The following is a 23,770-nucleotide window of genomic DNA, read 5'->3' as shown; positions in this document are numbered from 1 at the left end:
ATAAGTAAACATTGAAAAACATTAAAAAAAATAAACAGAATCGTACAATTTTTGTCTTTAGTGACTGGATTCTTTCACTTAACATAATGTCTTTAAAGTTCATGTGTATGAAAGCTGTGTCAGAATTTCCTTTCTTTTTAAGGGTAATACTTCACTGTATGCATATATACATTTTATTTATCTATTCATTTGTCCAATGGGCACTTGAGTTGCTTCCATCTTTTACTGTTGTGTGCATTATATTATATGATCCTGAAAAAGGGGGGCTGAGAAGGTAAGACTAAATAAGGTGAATAATGTATTTCTTTTGGGAAGATCATCTCTAGGGAGAGATGGAAGATAATTGGACAAATATATAAGTTGGAAAATTTTGATAGTGAAATATTTTATGAATAAAACTAAACATAGTGATGCAATGGGGCATGATGGAGGTATATGGAGAATACCATTTGGATAGGGCCATTTAGGAAATGCCTCTCTGAGGATGAGGCATCTGAAATGACAACCATTCAACTGTCTGCTCCAGGAGGGCGAGGACCATGTTTTCCATGTTGGCTAGTATATCTGCAGTGCCTAGCCCAGAGCCTGGCACTTGATAGGCATTCACTAAATATCTGTTGAATGTAAGAAGAGTGAAGTGGAAACAGGTCTTTACCATGTGAAGGAGCTCCCTCCACCTCCCATATCTCATCTGCCTCACATATCCTTTTCCACACCTCTCCAGGTAGGCTACGGAGAGTGATTGGTCAGGATGTGACAGAGGGAAGACAAATAAATACTGTATTAAGGGGGGAAAAAAAGAATGATGGCTTAACAAAAGTGATATAGTGATGACGCTGATATCAAAATACAGTGTGATGATGCTTTATAAGTGTAAGTCACTTTTAAAAATAATTCAATAGAAATCATTTTATTTTGTCTTTAGAACTACCTGAGGCAGTAGGACGAGTTGATGAGTTTGAGATACTAGATTATGCAGCTAGTGAAGGGAGGAGCTGACGTTTAAAAAGGGAAACAGGGCTTCTCAAACAGTCCTCATCCTACATATATGACACAATGATTCATGATTAATCGTGTTGTTAGGTTGAGTTTGGAGATTTTATAAGATGCAAATCACATTCATTTACATAATAGTAAGTAGATTGACTTCAAAGTGTTTTGATATATGCTTGTATGCTTACAGTGGTCCAGTGAGAAAGACAACATTATCATATTTGTGTTTATACGCACAGAAAGAGAAGTTGAAAAAAGTTGTCTTGATCAATGTCATGTACTATAGCAGGTGGAAAACTCAAGCGTTTCATATAGGAATTTATGTTCTTGTGGATTTCTTTATGTGGTCAAAATATTTCTTAAAAAGTTCTAAACCTAATATCTTTATTTTTAAAAATAATATATGTTGGTTTTTCCTTTTTATGAAATGTTAGCTTTTTATTGGAACAGATTTAGAAAATACACAAAAGAAAAAACAAAAATGATCATCATTAATAATCTGGTATGAATAATTGAACTTCTTTTTTTCTTGAAAAATTATGTATGAAATGTGTTACTAAATTTGGATAGAAGCTTGAAAATGACTGGATTTAAATCTATTATTTAGTTTTATTATAATAAAATGATATTTTTTTTAATTTTATTTTTTATTTTTTTAAATTTACATCCAAATTAGTTAGCATATAGTGAAACAATGATTTCAGGAGTAGATTCTTTAATGCCCTTTACCCATTTAGCCCATCCCCCCTCCCACAACCCCTCCAGCAACCCTCAGTTTGTTCTCCATATTTATGAGTCTCTTCTGTTTTGTCCCCCCTCCCTGTTTTTATATTATTTTTGTTTCCCTTCCTTTATGTTCATCTGTTTTGTATCTTAAAGTCCTCATATGAGTGAAGTCATATGATTTTTGTCTTTCTCTGACTGACTAATTTCACCTAGCATGATACTCTCCAGTTCCATCCACATAGTTGCAAATGGCAAGATTTCATTCTTTTTGATTGCCGAGTAATACTCCATTGTATATATATATATATATATATATATATATATATATATATATATATATACATACCACATTTTCTTTATCTATTCATCCGTTGATGGACATTTGGACTCTTTCCATACTTTGGCTATTGTTGATAGTGCTGCTATAAACATGGGGGTGCATATGTCCCTTCGAAATAGCACACCTATATCAATTGGATTAATGCCTAGTAGTGCAATTGCTGGGTCACAGGGTAGTTCTAGTTTTAGGTTTTTGAGGAACCTCCATACTGTTTTCCAAAGTGGCTGCACCAGCTTGCATTCCCATGAAATGATGATAATTTAATGAATTGTTTGAATCAGAATTGCCATGGATGCAGTTTCACATATATGAAGCAAATCAGCATAAGAATATTTCCCTATACTTTCCTTTTTATCTTGATTTTATCTTTTTTTTATGTTTATTTATTTAGTTTTGAGAAAGAGCAAGCATGAGCAGGGAAGTGGCAGAGAGAAAGGGAGTCAGAATCCCAAGCGGGCTCCACACTGTCAGCGCAGCCCAACGTGGGGCTCGATCCCACGAACCTTGAGATCACAACCTCAGTCGAAATCAAGAGTTGGAGCTTAACTGACTGAGCCACCCAGGCGCCCCTATCTTGATTTTATCTTAATTGTTCTAACAAAAATATGTTTTTTTCCAAAAAGAGTTGTAGAGGTAAGAATAAAGGTCATAAGTTAAAAAAAAAAGTTTTACATTTATTATTCTGTGCCTAAAAAATGTTCCTTCTGATAAATGAGGCTTTATTTCTGTAACTAGAATCTATAGGTGTGTATGTTGAATATTTATGTTCTGTTGCTTACAAAAACACTTCAGCAATACACAATTCAGTAATACTAGTATTAATATCAGTCCTCTTTTCGTGAGCACTTTGTGCCATACAGTATTCCATGTACTTTACACCCTTTATCTCATTTAATCACAACAACTCTGTGAACAAGGTATTTTTATTATTATCAAGGTTACTAATGAAGAAACAGGGACACATGCAGGTTAAATCATTTTCTAATGTCATGCAGGTGAACATGACAAAGCCAGGATTTATTTTTTTAATTAAAACACTTTTAATGTTTATTTATTATTGAGAGAGAGAGAGTGCAAGCAGGTGGGGGGCCAAGAGAGACAGAGACATAGAATCTGAAGCAGGATCCAGGCTCCAAGCTGTCAGCTCAGAGCTTAATGTGGAGCTCAAATTCATGAATTGTGAAATCATGACCTTGGGCGAAGTTGGTCACTTAACCTACTGAGCCACCCAGGTGTCCCCTTTAAAAACTTTTTTTTTAATGTTAATTTATTTTTGAGAGACAGAGCTTGAGCGAGACAATGCCAGGATTTAAACCCACCAATAGGAGTATTGTACATATCTCTTCTTCTAGACATTAGTTGAGAGCAGGAGACAACCCTTGTTTAACATCTAATTTCGAACAGCATCTAGATGAAAATATAACAAATGTATTAGAAAATAATGGGGACCGTATGCATTCAGTTTTAGACTATTTCCACTTATAATAAATTAGAATAAATGGCATATTTGTTATAGGGTGAAATGTTAGGGAAAAACCTCCATCCTAGTCACAGACCTCTACTAACCCTGAAATTTGGGATATCTTTTTAACTCTTTGGCTACAGATTCTTTATTCACAGGAATCAGAGGAGGTGATCTCTAAATTCTTTGCCAATTGTAAAATTTTGTTGTCACCTTTCATGGTATCACTTGATGGTTTGTGAGTTGTAAAGAGTAGTCATGGCTTCAGTTTTCTCCCCATGTTTTTCTTGCATCCTACTTGTGAAAGTAAAACTGGGCATAATGAAAAAAATGTAAATCTTTAGTCACATTTTGTTATCTTTGAAGTTCTTGTAGCATTCCAGGAGTTTGGTGACAGTCTCCTGTTTTTAAAGCAATGAAACATTGGTGTAAATCTGTAACTTGACAATATTCCATAATAGATTACCAAAATTAGTCTATAGAAAAACTCACAAAAGTAGATGCTATCTATAAGGATCTTTCCTGGCTTCAAGATAATTTATATGATATAAGCATCACGTCCTTATTCTTTAGACTTACTGATTTCAGAAGTCCTCTTGCCTATTTTTAAGAGCTCTAGCAAGATATAATTCATATACCATAAAGATCACCCTTTTAAAGGGTACAATTGAGTGGGTTTTAGTATATTCACAGAACTGTCCATATTGTTCCTTATTTTTTCTTGTTTGTCAAGAGCATCTATCACAGAAAGTGTGCGGTGCTGGCATTCTATCAATATTTGCTGAATAAACCACTTAATGACTACAGGGGTATAGCAGAAAGAACCAGATAATCCTAGCTAAACCCGGATGAAATCACTTGTAAAAACACAAGGAATGATCATGTATTAAGATATAGATCCCCAGAAGCATGCCAATAAATGATTAAAAGGACCTGTTTACTTGCAATATTAGCACCTAGAAAAACAATGTAGTTGTTGTCAAGGATGACATTTGTCCATTATACATCTTGAGTACTTTTATGAAGGACTTAAATTCATGGACACATCTGGGCATCTTCAGAGCAAAATGAATTAACATTTTGGATTTTTTATAAAGTAGATTATTCCTTGAGGAAGACAGCATCATAACATTGAGTGGCAATGTCTGAAATTTTCCCATGGGCCTTAGTGATTTAGCAACTCATAAAACTGATGAGAAGAAAATTTGATCATTATTTTAGGTTCCTTCTTGGTGATTCTAAATTGGAACTATAGCAAAAAATGTTTTCCCTGGCAATCTCTTTTGTCTTAAAATTTAGTGGTATAACACATTTAGGAAAGCAACTAATCATTGCTCATGCATAAGCTTGGTTGAGGTAGTTACTACTACAGAGATGACAAAAAAACTGAAGATTTTATTTAGTATCCTTTTTCACCTGTAGTTCCAATGAGCGTTGTGTATGTGTTCATTTCACTGAATGACCATTCTTTATATACTTGCTCTGGCCTTGGCAACCTACTTAGGTGCCCTAATGAGTGGGGTTCCCTGAGGTGTAGGCCTGGAAATGTGTATTTTGAAAGCTCTGTCTGATGAGTCTAATTTATAAACCTAGTTAAAAACCACTGCACTCAAAGTAAGTAAGATCTTTTAGGTTTCTGCTCTGGGTTTAGTAGTTTTCATTATCCAGTAGCTGTCTTTTATAACTTGGCTCAAAAGATTTTCTTGACTTTTGATGCTGTCCATAAAAGCATTTTAAGGAAGTGTTTAATTCCTACTTTTAACTGCTCAAAAAATGTTCTAAAAAAAATTTTTTTTGGTTTTTTTTTTAAAGTTTATTTATTTATTTATTTTTGAGAGAGACAGAGAGAAGTGCAGGCAGGGAGGGGCAGAGAGAGAGGGGGACGGAGAATCCAAAGCAGATTCCGTGCTGATAGCACGGAGCCCGATGTGGGGCTCGAACCCACAAACTGTGAGATCATGACCTGAGCTGAAGTCAGACTCTTAAATGACTGAGTCACTCAGACGCCCCTAAAAAAATTTTAATGTGTGATAATTGTCTAAGCTTTTCACTTTAGTAAGTAATTATTTAGATTTATAGTCATCTGAGCAAAACTATTATTATGATTACCTTATATTTTGCCTGACATCATGCAAAAATTTATTATTATTATTATTATTATTATTATTTTTGCATTTGGGAGCCCCATTAAATATATGAGGAAACTGAGGCTTAGAAAAGGTGACAAGTGTTGGGATAATGGTGTCAAGACTAGATAGGACCCAGGTAATGTACAGGCGATTGTGCCAAATATCACAGTGACGTGAAGAACTTATTTTCAGCAAAACAACACCTGTCATAATCCGTTATCGCTATTAATTTGAATTCTATTTGATATGCATTTAATTTGCCGATTTTATTGGCCTCTCATTTGTCCAAGAACTGTACATTTACAAGTTTTTGTTTGTTTGTTTTTTTGTTTTCTTATTTTTACCAAGTTTGTACCTTTACATATTTAAGTATGTATTGTTTCCACTCCAGGCTATGTTACTCTTTCCTACCCTTATGTTTTCTTACCTTCCTACCAATATTATTTCTGAAAGTAGACCCAAGCAAATTAATTTTGGTTTTGCTAAGATTTGCTTAAATAGAAGCCTCTAGAAATTCTTAAATATGTTATTTATGAGTAGTGATGAATACATACTTGAGTGGTAATTTATTCTTCTGTTACATAGTTTTGAGTAATCGTGCACATTCAAAAAGACGAGTTATTAACCCAATTAAACTTTTTAAATTTCGGGTTTTTATAGATAACTTACTTTTCCAGAGCACTGGATTTCAAAGAATTAAAAAGTTACTCTAACCGTGAATAAACAGACTAAAAAATTTTGGCAAGGCTTCACCAACCAGAGCAAACTTAGGACATTTTAGTTGATTTTCATATTACCTTAGCAAATAAAAAATAAGTTAGAGGTTTTAAAGTAGAGAAAACCTTGTTCATTTATTCATACAACTACTCTATTAGGCAAGTAAGTGTAAATTATATGAAACCTAAAAGAATATTGCAGGCATACACTGGGTTGGAAGAGCTTATCAATGCCTGCACAGCAAGACACTCCTGTACCAAACACAATTAAAAAAAATCATAAACATGAGAATAAGCTGTTGTCAAATAAGAAGTATACCAGCTCTACCCCACACTAATAGACCATTACTGGTTGCATGTATTGTATTGAATTGGACGTATAGAGAAATAGATTTAGGAATAGTCTCATAAAGTCTAAACTCTTCGCAGAAAAACGTAATTTTGAGAGCCCAATATAAAGGATAGGTTTCAGAATGTCATTAGAAAGTAAAGGATAGGAGGAGAACCTGGGTGGCTCAGTCAGTTGAGCACCCTACTTCGGCTCAGGTTATTATCTCACAGTTCCTGAGTTTGGACCCCCACGTCGGGCCCTGTGCCTTTAGCTCAAAGCCTGGAGCCTGCTTTGGATTCTGTGTCTCCCTCTCTCTCTGCCCCTCCCCTGCTCATTCTTTCTCTCTTTCTCTTTCTCTCCAAAATAAATAAACATTTAAAACAATTTTTAAAAATAAATAAAAGAAAGGGATAGGAGGTCAGAAATTATGGTTGGTGTTGTTTGCTGTTGTACATCTACCACTTAGAACGGTACATAGTAGGCCCTAAATAAGTCTTTATTGGATAAATTAATGAAATATAATTACAGTTGTTGCTCAGAAAGGTAACAATACCTGACATCAGCCATTTTTAATATAAAAACAAGCTGTCATTTAATATTATCTGCTGAGATGGGTAGTGGGTCAGAAACATTTTTCTGTATCACAGATGAATCATAATACTAATTCAAATTTCATAAACAATTTCAGATTAGGTCCCAAACTGGACCATCATTAATTGAACCATTCTTTTTAACAAAATAATATTTTGTGATATTATCAATTCTTGCCTCTAGGAATCTTATACGTATCTTCTAATTTTCAGTTTTGCAAATTTATTTTCTTGTATGACTAAATACATATGTATTGTCATTCCTGCTCGCCAAAATATGTAGTGGAATTTCTCAATAAAATATGAGCATGTCCTCTAAATTTAACAACATTCAAAGCACTATCCAAAAAACTAAGAAAATTTCCATGCTCCATATTTACCATTGTAATGTAACTTAAATTACTTTCTTAATTGCTATTATGAAACCTTTAAATGTAGGAAGCAAACTGAACAGAAAAGATTAAGTTTTTCTAAGGGATAGTTTCATTGGCTATGGAATTATATCCTCTATTATAAAATGCTTATCAAAATGGCTTGATTTTTGAACTCCATTGGTTGTATTGAGAGTTTATTCTCATTCTGTACAAAAAAAAAATCTTATGAATAAGGAATGTATCTACCAAAATCGTCACCAAAAATCTTGGATTAAATGAAGTATAAAAAATGTTTAGAAGCTCATTATAATTTCTTTGCATTTGCAGTTATTTGGAAGCATAATGCTTGTGCCTTAGTTTTGACAAAGAATACTCTTTTTGAAAATAGGGAACAATATTTCTTTTATTTGCATGATTAAAAACATGTTGTCAGAGAGAATAGAATATATTAATATGCTAAACTAACTTTTGAAAAACAAAGTGATAGATTGTAGAGCTCTAAAAGAAATGTTGATATTTTCTAGTAAATAAGTTAGATGTATTTAATCTTTCTCTTTAAATTTTGAACTTATTTCATATATTAGATAACCAAATTTCTAACTTGTAATTCCCATGTTTTTATGGAATTTATTCTTAGGGAAGTTAGGTGATGAAGATGGTTATTAAAATATATAAATGGAAGAGATCTACTTTGGCTGAAACACTACTGAGACAGTTTAAAGTAACAGTTAAAAAATTAAATAATTTAAGTAAGCAATTTAAGCAATTTGAGTAAACAACTTAAAGTAACACTATTAACCTGCAAAATCCAGGTCATTTTTGTCACAATAGTCTATATTGAGGTTTTGTAAGAAAATACTTTTGAAAAGAAGGACCTATACGATGTAATATACAGATGTTTTTGGTAGTTTAAGGGGGATTTTATGTGAAAATTTGCACAATACTTTTTCACATGTAATACATAGAATATTAAAAATGATTGCTCACACACACACACTCTCTCCAAATAAATAAATAAACTTAAAAACAAACTAGTCTCTGATTAACTGAGCAAATAATAACAGATTCTAATATATAAATGCAATCACTAGAGGAAAGGGCTAGATTTCATGTAACTTTTATTAACATAAGTAGATTGTGAGAATTCTATTAGTCTAAACAAGAGAAATGCAATGTTTCTTTTGTCTTCCTTATTTTCACAGTTCTGAAATGCTTGCAATTCTGTACCACCAGGTTTCCGTGAATCCCCTACTCAGATATAGTTTAATTTTTGAGTACTTACCAGGTATTTAAAAAATGCAATTAGTCTTTTTTTTTTAAGGTTTCAAGCTTTTATTTAAATTTGAAGCTGTAATCATCAAGACAGTATGGTACTGGCACAAAAACAGACACATAGATCAACGGAACAGAATAGAAAACCCAGAAATGGACTCACAACTATGTGGCCGACTAATCTTTGACAAAGTGATTAGGTTTTTAAATAATAGTGCAGAGAAAAGTAATCAGTGGTAGGAGATCACACAAAATATTTTTCTTCCTTCCTCCCTTCCTTCCTTCCTTCCTTGCTTCCTTCCTTCCTTTCTTTCCAGTGAAGAGAATATACTTTGGTTTGAAAAATAAACTCAAAACATTCATTGATGCCACCCTATTCAGTGTTGTAATGTCATGAATTGAGAAGGAGTGAGAGTGTACTAACAAAATAATCAAACGTATTTCATGGAGATAGTTGTAGTCAGTTTGTATTCGTAATTGGCATGTCTTTTTCATTACCCTTGAGTCTTATATCTTGCATAAGTAAACAGACATTTTCTTGTATTTTGCATGATTTTTCTTTCTATTGGAAGAATACGTTTCTGTAGCAACTTAAAGATTTCTTGAAAGTGAAATATTTTTTAAAGCTTACTAAGCTCCTTCTGATATTGCTATTTTGCTAAAAATCTTTGGGAACTTGGCTTTGACAATGAAAAATAGAAGACAAATAGCCTTCCGTACTGAAACATCTTTTTCATTTGTCATTTATTTTTTTCTTGACATTTAATAAGTTTTCCTTCTAATTAGTTATTATTTTGATAATATTGTAAGGAGATAATTCTTAGACTTTCATTACTTGATATTCATCCCTGCTCATGTCCTCTGCTCTTAATTTTGCTTATAAAGCACCATTCTCTTCATTTGTGTGTATGTAACAACAAAATATCCTTCTGCAATGAGTATATTGGCTATTTTTTTTTTTTACATTTCAATTTTTTTTCAAGTTTTTATTTAAATTGCAATTAGTTAACGCACAGTGTTATGTTAATGTCAGGTGTATAATATAGTGATTCAGCACATATACACTACCTAGTGCTCATCATGACAAGTGCACTCCTTAATCCTCATCACCTGTTTAATCCACCTCTTTACCCCCTCCCCTTTGGTAACCATCCATTTGCTCTCTATAATTAAGAGTCTGTTTCTTGATTTCTCTCTCTCTCTCTTTTCCCCCTATGATCATTTGCTTTGTTTCTTAAATTCCATATATGAGTGAAATCATATGGTATTTGTCTTTCTCTGACTGACTTATTTAATTTAGCATTATACTCTCCAGCTCCACCCATGCATCGCAAATGGCAAGATTTCATTCTTTTTTATAACCAAATAATATTCCATTATTTATATATACTAGAGTATATATTCCGTTCTGAATTCCATTCAGAATTGTGATGCCTCCAGCTTGGCTTTTCTTTTTCAAGATTGCTTGGCTATTTGGTTCTTTTGTGGTTTCATACAATTTTAAGATTGTTTGTTCTAGTTCTGTAAAAGTTGCTGTTGGTATTTTCATAGGGAATGCATTAAATGTGTAGATTGCTTTGGGTAGTATAGACATTTTAACAATATTTGTTCTTCCAATCCATGAACGTGGGCTGTTTTTCCATTTCTTTGTGTTATCCTCAATTTCTTTCATCAGTGTATTATAGTTTTTAAAGTACAGGTCTTTTACCTCTTTGGTTAGGTATATTCTGAGGTATCTTATTAGTTTGGGTGCACTTGTAAATGGGATTTTCTTAAAATTTCTTTTTCTACTGCTTCATTATTGGCGTATAGAAATGCAATGGATTTTTGTACATTGATTTTGTATCCTGTAACTTGGCTGAATTCGTTTATCACTTCTAGCAATTTTTGGGTGGAGTCTTTCAGGTTTTCTATATATAGTATCATATCATCTGCAAATAGTGAACGTTTGACTTTTTCCTTACTGATTTGGATCCCATTTATTTATTTTTGCTGTCTGAGTGCTGTGGCTAGGACTTCTAGTATTATGTTGAATAAAAGTGAAGAGAGTACACATCCTTGTCTTATTCCTGACCTTTGGAGAAAAGCCCCCCCAATTTTTTCCATTAAAGATGATGTTGGCTGTGGGGTTTTCATATACAGCCTTTATTATGTTGAAGCATGTTCCCTCCAGATCAACTTTGTTGAGGGTTTTTATCATGGATCGATATTGTACTTTGTCAAATGCTTTTTCTGAATGTGTTGAAATGATCATATGGTTCTTATCCTTTCTCTTATTGATGTGATGTATCATGTTGATGGATTTGAAAATATTGAACCACACTTGCAGGCCAGGAATAAATCTCATTTGATTGTGGTGATTTTTTTAATGTATTGTTGGATTTTGTTGAGGAGTTTTGCATCTATGTTCATTAGGGATATTGGCCTGTGATTCTCTTTTTTAGCAGTGTCTTTATCTGGTTTTGATGTCAGGGTAATGAGCATATTGGCTTTTAAGTCATTGAATAAACATATATTAAGTGCCTCCTGTATGACACATACTGTGGTGGAAGCTAAACACTCCATCAAAACTTAGAAGAGAAGTGGTCTTTCTTCTGAGTTTATTGAAATAGGATTTTTAAATATAATTAAAGCACAGTGCACTGTAAGCTTTTTTTTTATTTTGACAGTGAGTTCAATATCTTCAGAAAACATGTGTCACATTTCCTATCAAACAAAAACTATATTCATCCCTATTTTTGATGAGCTAATGCTGCTTCAAATAAATTAAACTTGTTATTGTGTTGAAGTAAAAAGAACACAAAACTCTAAAATGAGATTTTAATCTTATACTTTGAAATAGCTGTTTATTTATTTTTTTTAATTTTTTTTCAACGTTTTTTTTTTTTTAATTTAGTTTTGGGACAGAGAGAGACAGAGCATGAACGGGGGAGGGGCAGAGAGAGAGGGAGACACAGAATCAGAAACAGGCTCCAGGCTCTGAGCCATCAGTCCAGAGCCTGACGCGGGGCTCGAACTCACGGACCGCGAGATCGTGACCTGGCTGAAGTCGGACACTTAACCGACTGTGCCACCTAGGCACCCCGAAATAGCTGTTTAAAATATGTAAGGAAGTATAACAAATATACTCAAAAGCAACTAAAATAAAATAGATTGGCTATAAGTCCAAACTTTATGTCATTTATGTCAAGTAATAGAAATTTCTTCCGGGGTGAAGGTAATGTGCAAAGGCGAAATGGCACAGAGGGATTATTTTGACATTGCAGTAACTCCATTCAAAAAAAGTGTAGTCAAGTCTCCTGTGGGTACTAGAAAGACACTAAAGATGGAGTGTATATATTCATGGGGGTTGCATTCTCGTATTGTAATTCTACTATTATGTTCTCTATAGTATTTCCATTTTTTGATAATTTTCTACTCTTAAGAAAGGCAATCTGATTGACTCAGCCCAGTCATAATTTTCTCCTCTTGGTTCAGGTATTCCTACCTTTTCCTCCAATCCTTGGTTTGGTTGGGAGGTGGGGGAGACTTGAAGGTCACATCTTGTTTTGAGTTGCCCTTCTAAAATTTTTTTAAATGTCTATTTATTTTTGAGAGAGAGAGAAAGAGCACAAGCAGGGGAGGGGCAGAGAGAGAGGGAGACAGAATCCAATGCAGGCTCCAGGCTCTGAGCTGTCAGCACAGAGCCTGATGCGGGGCTCAAACCTGTGAAGTGTGAAATCATGACCTGAGCTGAAGTCAGATGCTTAGCCAACTGAGCCACCCAGGCACCCCTAAGTTGCCCTTCTAAAAGATGAGGGTATGGCATGTGAAGTGAGAATGAGAAGTTTTACAGGATAAGAAAAATTATTAATAGGTTTATACCAATAAAATTATCTCATAATATAAGGTATATCACAGACAGTTATTAGTGTATATAATCTATTTTTTCTTTTTTTGCCTTTTAAACAGTAATCCATTATTTATAACATGAAGATTAAATAAAATATTCAATTAATAAATACACTGGGCTTTTTCATGTTTATTTATTTATTTTGAGAGTGAGAGAGATAGAACACGTACATGCTCAGGTTGGGGAGAGGCAGAGAGAGAGAGAGGGAGAGAGAATATCAAATAGGCTCTGTGCTGTTAGTACAGAGCCTGACATGACTCAGGGCTTGATCTCACAGACCACAAGATAATTACCTGAGCCCAAATCAAGAGTTGGATGCATAATCAACTGAGCCACCCAGGCGCTCCAATGAATTCATGGTTTTGACTTAGGTATTTGTTAACTTTTGACACAATAATGCTGCATAATAAGAAGCTACAAAATCTCAAAGGCTTACAGCAATACACATTTATTCTTGTGCACCTGAAGGTTGGCTACAGTTGGGCTGATCTAGGCTGGGCTCAGCTGGGAAGCTCTGCTTCAGACTCTCCAAGTCTCTCAGCTGAGACTTCTCAACCCAATGTATGTTGTTTTCCTTCTGGTACTCATGGACTAGCAGGGACATATTGTTTTCTAGTGACCATGACAGAGGTACAAGACAGCAAACATGTTTCAAATTTTAAATATCCCATTGACCAAAACAATTGATCATCGTGGATGATCTCAAAACCAAGAGGCAGGGAGAGAAAGCCCACCTTTAATGGAAGGGACTGTGAAGTTGCTTATAGGGAGGGGTGAAGAATCAGGATCAGTGATTCAATCTACCATGGCTTGTATCATTAATATAAATCAAACTACTTTTCTGTTTTTCAGCAGTCTGAACAGACGTGATTTATATTTTATAAGATCTGATATCTATCTACTGGGGAAAAAAACAAAAGTTAAGAAAAAAACGGTGGAATATTTTTATTTGTTTTATATGACATTTCCCTTTTGATGTATGTCTACCACATTCAGAGTCACATCTATTGAAAAGTGTACTACAGGATGCTTTTGTAGGGTGTTTGTTTTGAAGGATAGTATAAAAATTTCCATAAGTTTCATATGCAACCGCACATATTTTAACTTGATCTTTTATTCTGCATTTACTTTGGGGCGTTCTTAAGAATCTGTTAAAATTCTGAAATTATGCGGTATTGATTTCAGGAAAAGTTGAAGTGGTTACACATGATTGCCTCTGCCTTAAAAGCAATCCTTATTTGGTTCTAATTTGAACAATATTGAAAGCACAACAAAACTAGCTTTCTATTATGTCACCACACATTTATAGAGTTATGGAAAGCATTTTGTTTCAAGAGTGGAGTTAACTATGTCTTGTCCGCACTTCTAGCCATTCTTGTCATTTCTGGCTACTCTCCAAGCCTGCCTGTTACTCATACAGATTTCTTTCCTAGTTAGAAATGCATTGAAATCCCAGGAACATATGCTGCTGACTGCTAGAAGAGTTTTAGCAATGGGAGATTAATGTAATTGCTTTTGTTTGAGAAATAGAATTGGTCACAGTTACATACATGTAGCTTATATGAGAAATACGCTTTGTTTTAAAACTCATTATGTTTATTTTTACTTCGCTTTTAAAAGTAAACTAAAAAGAATCTAAAATGTGCATGCGTCTTTCTTTCCTCATATTCCAGAAAACATGGAATAGAAACAGTACTAATTTGTGTGAAATAAACACACAAGTATCTAAATATACACATAATTTAAATTTAAGGTGTAAAGTTTAAAACGACAAAATATTTGCTGGCCTACAATTCCAAAAAGAAGAGTCTTTTAATTCACACATTAAGTGTCATTTCCTCAAATATTGTCATTACATCACATTTGTTTTACTAAAGTGTTTTCTGTAAAACAACACAGTAAAACAGTCTTTACTATGTATTAGGTAACATGATTTTTATCTTCTAGTAAATGCAATAGTTTTTTCAATTTTTTGTCATTCTAAAGAGAAACTATACATAAATACATAGATTTACTTTCTGATGGTTTCTGAAACTTCAGTAGAGTTTGGGGCTGCAACAGACCTGTGTCCTCAAGAGTTTGTGGTTCACTTGTACATGCTGGGGGGGGTGGGGTGGCTTTGCCAGGTTTCCCTAAAAGGTCATACCTAGCCCCTGCCAGTCTTTCATGGCAGGGAATCATAGGTCTTTTCTCCAAACTTTGATTTCTCCCTTTTCCTTGCAGATTTCAGTTTCCAAAGTTCAGAAATACCATCAAGATGAGAGAGTATGCTATTGTTACAGCTCCCACAGACTGTTTCGAATTTGGTCGATTATGCGTTATAAATAAATAACTACCTAAAAACATTGTTCACAGAATATGATTAGACCTTGCATACCTACATAGTCCAAACATTACATTCCGGACATTTAGGACTTTTAAACGTAAACTGTTCTTTGCTAGGGCCTTCTCATAACTAAAATATGAGTCAGTTGCAAACCATAATAGAGTTTGGCTCTGCAACATGATGAAGTGTTCTGCATGTAGTGAGACATTTTCACCCAGGCTCATGGTGGCAGAATTCCCAGTGGTCACCCCAAAATAGGGAAAGAAATGAAGAATCAAACTGAAGGAACTAAACAAACCTGGCACCATCCTTTCATGGCAATACAGCTTTTTATTGTTGTTAAGAAATGAAAGTACTTAGAGTTTAACCCCATGAGTGATAGTTACAAGTGCATGTTGAGTTTTCTCTTTCCTGATTACTGAATTTTGCTCTGAACTTGAAATTTTAAGTAGGCATAGATAGGGGCATCTGGGTAGCTCAGTTGGTTAATCTGTCTGACTCTTAATTTCAGCTCAGGTCATGATCTCATGGTTCATGAGGGCAGGTGCCAGGTTGGGCCCTGCGCTGATAGTGCAAAGTCATCTTAAGATTCTTTCTCTGTCCTTCCCCGGCTCGTGCATGTGCGCGGGCACACAAAATAAATAGATTTAAAAAAATAAAAAGGCGTAGGTATATGTTCTACCAAATGAAATTATGTGGTTAGTTCAGCAAGAAAATGAATGTAGAATGTCAAACTTTCTGCTGCAATTTAATTAGAACTTCTGCTATATAATCTCAGTATAGACTTTGTCATAAATTTACTAAATAAAACTTTGTTATTGGAAGCCTGTGCAGCATGCAAAATGTGTCAATCCCACTGAATTAAATGAATCATGTAGTATTTGGTTTCAACTGAAGACAGAACATGTGAAACTATTGCCAAACATTTAAAATACATATTTGATTATTGACTTGAGCCATGTCTTTGATATTTTTATCCTGATGTTTTTCCTCTAATGAATGCTGTGCTCAAGTCCCATGTTTGATATCAAGTCCCAGAGTATTCCTTTCCACACACCACCCTGATGCGGTGACAGCAAGTTGTCCCTCAGCACCGAGCCTGTCACTGCACTGAGAGCAAATTCCTACTCCACACACAGCCTCATCTCAGGCAGGAAAGGTGGAGTTTTCCTTTTCAGGGTCAAAGGAAGTGACAGGCCAGGCGTGATGGCTGTACTGGTCGTGGTGCGGATTTCAGCTTGGTTAATTTGCTTTCAACTTCAACTCCTCACTTGAGCCTACAGAAAATTAAGTGGTAGGTCTCAGCATCTTGTTTCACTCTGATGAAATAAAAATTGTTTGGAGTGTAAGATTAGACTTCTTTCCCCAGTGAATTTAGGTAGCACCTACATAATATAAACTAGGACATCATTTAGTAAAGTGTTATTTGAGTGACATTATAATAACCTATTAAGGGGAATGCACATTTGAATGAGCTTTTAGTTACTCTTTCATGGTTACTTATGACTTGTGTGGTGTTCAGTGTAGCATTTCTAAAGTAGTGATGAACATTGATTAAATTTTACATTCCAGCCTCCCAGCTGGGAGATTTTCTGAACAAAACATACATAAGATGTCTGTCTGAGGCTCTTTTAATTTTATCATCCTGAATGTGAAGTTATTGAATTATCATGCCATAGGATTTCATATCATCAAATTCACACATAATGGCATGACAGCCATACAAGAACTAGGAAATCATTTGGGGGATGCTTAGGTGGCTCAGTTGGTTAAGCCTCCGACTTCAGCTCAGGTCATGATCTCATGGTGTGTGTGTTCAAGCCCCATGTCAGGTTCTGTGTTGACAGCTCAGAGTCTGGAGCCTGCTTCGGATCCTTTGTCTCCCTCTCTCTCTGCCCCTCCCCTGCTCATACTCTGTTTCTTTCTCTCAAAAATGAATAAACATTAAAAAAAATGTTAATGAACAAGGAAATCAATAGGATTGGATTGGTTCCAAAAATCACTGTGATAGAAGACAACTTTGATCAATACACTTTCATATGCCAGTAGTATACCTATTTCATTAAATATGCTGAACTGAGTACTCTAATAAAAATGTACAAATAACTTAGATAATTGTTAGGCATGGATAAGGTGTAAGAATGGAAAATGAGCAAGATAATTCTTGCTCCCAAAAGCTCAGTTTAAAAGGCACTAATCTGAGCAATATAAATGATCTTTGGTAACATGAAGAGATTTTTCAATGACCTATTTCTTTAATACACACATTTATTAAAGAAATCAGAGCAACAAAGTACGATTATTAAAATAATATTTTTTGGCAGAACTGTTAATTAAAAGGTGTATTGAAATGCAGTCTTTATGGTATTATCATAATATCTTTGGAAGTCTTATATGTGAACTCTAAGTATTATTTTTGGTGCAATGCTTTGTCAGGGTTTATGCTATCTAGGTAACAGTATTACTTGAGGAGTTTAATTTTGGGGTGTCAGTCCCACACAGATTAAAAGACAATAATGTAAATATTTTGTCACTAAAAAACAACTAATCAAGTACTATTTTCCTTGATACATCTTCTTTTACTATTTTATAGTTTAGATTTTAGTCATTTCTGGAAATGAATATTTATGATTGCATCTTTTAAGAAAAAAAACAAATTCTTTGTAGACATTTTAACAACAGTAACTTTTGCTGATATCTATAGAGAATTTAGCTAGTTTCTTTACTTGTAATATATATCCACCATCTTTCTGCTCAATGATCAATAGTTTCAGTGGCATTGATAAAACAAACCTTCCCAGAATATTTTCCCTTACTGTAAATATGAAGAAACTTAAAAATTAAAAAAATGTGGATTAAATAGTATTTGTAGACAATCATGTATTAATTTCTTCAAAGTCATTTTCTTATTGATATTTGTCAAATGCATATTTTGTTTGAAAGATCACTGTCTTCGTGCACAGATTAGAAGCTTTGGTCTAAGGCATATTCAGTCTGCATTCTGGTTCTGGCTCTCTCCACAGGTCTCTGGAAGAATCACTGGGCTAGAATTAGGAGGCTGACCTTGTTTTGCTTAGATAAATGAGTTACTATTTCAATGCCTTACTTTTGATTCTCTATAAAATAAAGGAGAGAGCCATGATGATATTTAATATTCCTCCTAAAATTTTAATACATCTACTTGCAAATAAGTGGATTTCTGAACTTTTAGTGAACTATGAACTCTACAACTTCCCAAAAGGAAAAAAAAAAGATTGTTTTTCATTCTTATTTACTAAGAACCATTTTATGTAGGTTGAAGGAAGGTTTTGAATTAAAAAAATGTTTTATGTTTTCATCCTGATTCATTAATAACCACTTTATTTAGCTTGCAAGAAGTTATGAATTGAAGAAAAAAAATTTTAATTGTTGTTGATATAGTGACCTCAGTGAAATTATTGATTTAACTGGAGAATCAGTTCATAAAGGACCTTGCTATTTTAATCAATTCCTTAGCCTTGACCGTAACATATTATCTTCATAATATCATTTTGAATCAGTGAAATGCCATGTTTTGTAGTTATATCCCCACATATGTAATGATTTGATAATTGATATTGCTAATTAATGATTGCTCATTGATTATGTAGTTGTATGCTGATTTATTCACTTAAAAACTTAAAAATGAATCCCCAAGTTATAATATTATTCTTGATGCACTGTAGAATAAAATTATAGCCTGCATACTACAGAAAAAAAATCAGAGGAAAGCATTGTACTCATTTCATAGCAGCTCTTTACACAGTAAGTTTTTTGTTTGTCTGTTTTTAAGTACCTGTTTATTCAGCGAGCTGAATTATCAAGGGCTCTTCCTTTAGCATAAAGAAGTTTGGTGACAATACTTAAAGCCATATTTTTATATAACTTTTAACTTTATTAAGCTACCAAAAGGCAGGCTATTTTTAAATTAATTGGTCATTAGCCCCCTTAATCTCAGTCATGTTTTTGTTTCTGAATATAATCATCCATTTACCAGGGTTTCGCTCTTAGGGATCAAGTGTCTCAACCAAGAAAGTCACTATTCTGAAGGACTTTAAATGGTTGAACAGAGGTGGTGTCAGAAGACAATACCTATGGTTCAACCATTAGCTGCAGCTGATGTTTTGTTATGAAGAAGTCAACCACAAAGTTACAGTAACTGCCCTTGTAATTGTAGCAGGTGAAACCACATATGTTTCTGAAACACCAGCTATCTAAGCACAAAGGTCAGCATTTGATAGGCAGGCATAAAATATGCAAGTGCCTTATCTTCCTGGTGTAATGTTTCTTTAATCATTAAGGATAAATTTTCACAAACTTTCAGAATACATGCCTTGAACATACCGCCTGGACTTAAATTATCGAAGCTGTTATAAGTTTTTGTTTTGTTTTTATTTTAAATATAGTTATTTGTGAAGGGAATTTTCTGAGTTCAAAATGTGGTCTTTTTATTTTATTTTATTTTATTTTATTTTACTTTATTATTTTATTTTATTTTCCTTCATTTTATCTTTGCAAAATGAATATTTAATGCAATTATTTTGATTGTTTCAGGCTTAAACAAATGTAAGGATAAATGTAAACACTAAAGGGGCAAATGCTAGCTTCTGTGCAGTAGTTCTTGGTTTGTCTTTTAAAAGAATGGAATGTATTTTTTAACATACACATGTTTTTGGGGTGCCTGGGTGGCTCAGATGGTTAAGCGACCAACTCTTTTTTTTTATTTAAATTTTTTTTTTAATGTTGATTTATTTTTGAAATAGAGAGACAGAGTGTGAGTGGGGGAGGGACAGAGAGAGAGGGAGACACAGAATCCGAAGCAGGCTCCAGGCTCCGAGCTGTCAGCACAAAGCCTGATGTGGGGCTCAAACCCGTGAGCAGCAAGATCATGACCTGAGCCAAAGTTGGACACTTAACTGACTGAGCCACCCAGGCGCTCCAAGTGACCAGCTCTTGATTTCAGCTCAGGTCCTGATCTCACAGTTCATGAGATTAAGCCCTGGCTGGAGCTCTGCAGTAACAGCTCAGAGTCTGCTTGGGATTCTCTCTCTCACTCTCTCTCTCTGTCCCTCTCTGTCTGTGTTCTCTCTCTCAAAACAAAACAATAAACTTTGGGGAAAAAAGATATAAGCATGTTTTTTTTTAGCTTAGGAACAATATTTTAAAATCTCAGAATTTTAAAATAAAATAAACCACTAATAGTCACTGTCTACTATTAAAGTGATCTGGTTTGCACAGAAAGAAGTTTTTAAAAATTATAAAGTCTTCAATCTTGTTTCCCAATATCTTCTGTAAACTTTCAATTTTTGATTCCTGTGTTTTGTATAATAACATTTCAAAACAAATTTTACTGAATCTTAGTCCAAAGAAGGTAAGACTCTTAGGTTGGTGGCAGACCCAAGAGTGAGCCAAGCACATGTTAGAGTTTGGAGTCATCAGAAGGATGGTAACTGCCAAGGGCAAGATGGCAGACAGCTCAAAGAATTATCCTAGGTGCGGGAGATAAATCTTTTGGAATCAAGATACCAACAGTGTGTTTTCCCAGGGATAACTGTAAATGTTTCTATTTGTACATATTTCTATTATCAAACTCTTCTTCTTCCCTGCAAGAGATGTGATCTGTCTTGTTTTCTTCTGTATTTCTAGTGACTAACATATGTCTGTTATATGATAGATTTTAAAATATAGAATGGATATAAATACTGGAATCAGTGACAGTCTCATAGGCAAGCAGGGTTCATAGTCCTGAAATTCTTGTTTGGTAGAAACATGCTGCGGGGGATCAGGAAAAGTGAACGGATTGCAGGAAAAGACCTACCTGAGCTAAGGAGTTCATACCTCTCTTTCTACATAAATCATTACCCCAGGCTATTGAGAGAGCTTAGAAAAACCATGCCAAAAGCTTTTTAGGAATATCTAAGGTATTGTGGAATAGCAAAGAGATACTGGACAATTAAGAGAAATATCCATATTTCCACCCCCCAGCCTGAGAAAGAAATATGGAGGTCTTACCTTTTTGGTTGGCAAGCTGACACTGATTTTAGGAAAAACGATAGCCTGACTTATTAAATGGGTGCTATGTGATATCCAAAAAATAACCTTTGCATATATCAGAATACAATGATGAAATGTTCTAGATCTGTTTTTATAACTGGCTGATTATAGATATATTCAGAAATGTTTAATTTTGAACTCATTAATATTGAACTAAATTTATTCTTTCTAGTAAAATGGGAAAGGTCTTTCTTTACATGAAATGATGGAGTTGGAGAAAATTTCATAGAGCATGCATGATCAAAGACTTCTAGAGCTGTATATAGGGATCAGTAGTAGTACAGTCTTATTTCTTCTTAAAATTTGACAGAGAGAGATTTGTTGGCTGACCCAAGATTATATGTCTAGTTAGTTCATATGTAAGTGATTCAGATTCCAGATATAAATAATATGCACATTTATGAAAATGTATTTGTATAGCTGTGACATAATTTTCAAATATGATTCATTGTGTTTATTGAACATACACACCTACACATGAGAGAGACAGGTTTGTCTAACAGTAGAGAAAACTTATGTGCTAGCTCTGTGTCATTGGGTAATTATTTAACCTCTTTAACTCTAATTTCTCTAATGAGAAGATAGTAGTATTTTCCTCAAAGGCTCTTTCGAAGATTTTTAAAAATGTGTGTGTGTGTGTGTGTGTGTGTGTGTGTGTGTGTGTACATGTATAATCTAAAACTATGTCTTGCACATATGTTAGTTATTTTGTAATAACCATTAAAATATACAAAGGTGTTCAATTTATGCATTCACCATTTATAATGAGTGTAATGAGTAAGGTAACTTTCTGGAATATCCAACATGCTTCTAGTGCATGGTACTGTTTCCTGATGCATCTTTGATGTCATATTTAATTGGTGCCAATATGGATTATCCTCACTCCTAGTTTAGTGTTCTTCCCTAAACACACACACACACACACACACACACACTCATATACACTTACATAAACATACACTCATATATGCATATTCTCGCACAAATACACTTAGAAAACTCTCTCTCTCTCTCTCTCCTCTCTCTCTCTCTCTCTCTCTCTCTCTCTCTCTCTCTCTCTCTCTCTCATACACACACACAATCATACACAAGGTTGGCATCTTGGTTTACAATTAGATTCAGTCATAAAATTATAGATGAAAGACAATTTAGAATTGAAAAAAATTCTATTAAGCTAAAAAGTCAGAGTTAAGTTATGAGGTATTTTGGTTAGTTACCTCTTATTCTTCATTTATTTTCCTACAGTATTTTGAGTACTGTGCACACATATAATGTGAAGATAATTATTAATTTCTAAAGAACATTGATGATTATGTTTTTGGATGACCATTGGGTCATTTATTCTTAAATTCACATTTTCAGGCTTTTGAAATACATATATGCATATGTATGTCAAAGCTCTTCCTACATGAAAACTTTGTACATATTCAATATGTTTCAGAGATGAACAGTAACTTGTATTTTTTGAATTTGGCTTTTAGGACCTGAAATTCTGATTTATTAAGTCATTTTCTCAAAGTCTCTCCCTAGCTCTACAGAACTCTGAGATCTGTGGTCACAACTTGAAAACCAAGAATAACTTTTTCAAAAATATTTTTAAGCTTGATTTATTTATTTTGAGAGAGAGAGAGAGAGAGAGCGAGAGCACATTGCATCAGGGGAGGGGCAGAGAGGGGGAGAAAGAGAATCCTAAACAGGCTCCACAGTGCTGGTGTGGAGCTGGATGCAGGACTCAAATTCATGAACTGTGAGATCATGACCTGAGCTGAAACCGTGAGTTGTTTGCTTAACCAACTGAGCCACCCAGGTGCCCCAAGATTAATTTCTTATTAACCACTTCCCTCTGGCTAAGCATTTTGCTGGCCTCATTGAAGTCTAGTCATCATAAAATGCTCTAAGACATATAGTATTATCTCAGTTTTAAGATGAGGAGACTGAAACCCAGACAAATTAAGCACTCAGGTTTATCCAACTAACTAATAAGTTGGGGAGCCAGAATCTGAATTTCAGTTTTTCTAATTTGAAAATCCAGGTTATTTACAAATGTGCAAGGCAGTTGGACCTTGGCTGCAGTTGTACATACTGTGGACCTTTTCTTTAAAGGAAGTGGTATAGAGAATGATGTGAGCCCAAACTAGAAGTGCCACATTTCTAACCACTGAGACTGCCTGTTTCAACAATACCCTTTACTAATTTGAGCCATTTGTTATGATCAAAACTCTCCTATTAAAAGGTGCAACTAGAGGCATAATAATTCTCTAGTACTTAATTTGTATATTGTTTCTTGGGGAAGGAGTTATTTTTACCATTTGCTCACCCATTTATTCATCTAGCTCTGCTCTATTTCCCATTCATTCCTTTTCGGAGAATAAGGACAGTCTCCCTCTACCCCATCTCTACCTCTTCCCAGAAAAAAAAAATCAAAATTCTTTTGCTCTCTTCTCTCTCTTCATATTCGTCTCCATCACTCTTAGATCTGATGGAGTTTTTACCGTGGAACTATAAAAGATGACATTTCATCCCATGAGAAAAATGTCTTGGTTATAT

At 34.3% G+C, this 23,770-nt stretch overlaps 1 protein-coding gene across 1 annotated transcript in view; it reads left to right on the top strand.

The window, feature by feature from the left end:
* FAT4 (FAT atypical cadherin 4) overlaps positions 1 to 23,770 on the top strand; it is a 173,623-nt gene that overhangs the window by 51,335 nt on the left and 98,518 nt on the right. The window lies entirely within an intron of this gene.

The sequence above is a fragment of the Acinonyx jubatus genome, chromosome B1, assembly GCF_027475565.1.
Source record: "Acinonyx jubatus isolate Ajub_Pintada_27869175 chromosome B1, VMU_Ajub_asm_v1.0, whole genome shotgun sequence".
NCBI classification, from domain to species: Eukaryota; Metazoa; Chordata; class Mammalia; order Carnivora; family Felidae; genus Acinonyx; species Acinonyx jubatus.
The sequence above is the reverse complement of the archived record's forward strand: the minus strand, read 5'-3'. Positions and strand labels throughout refer to the sequence as shown.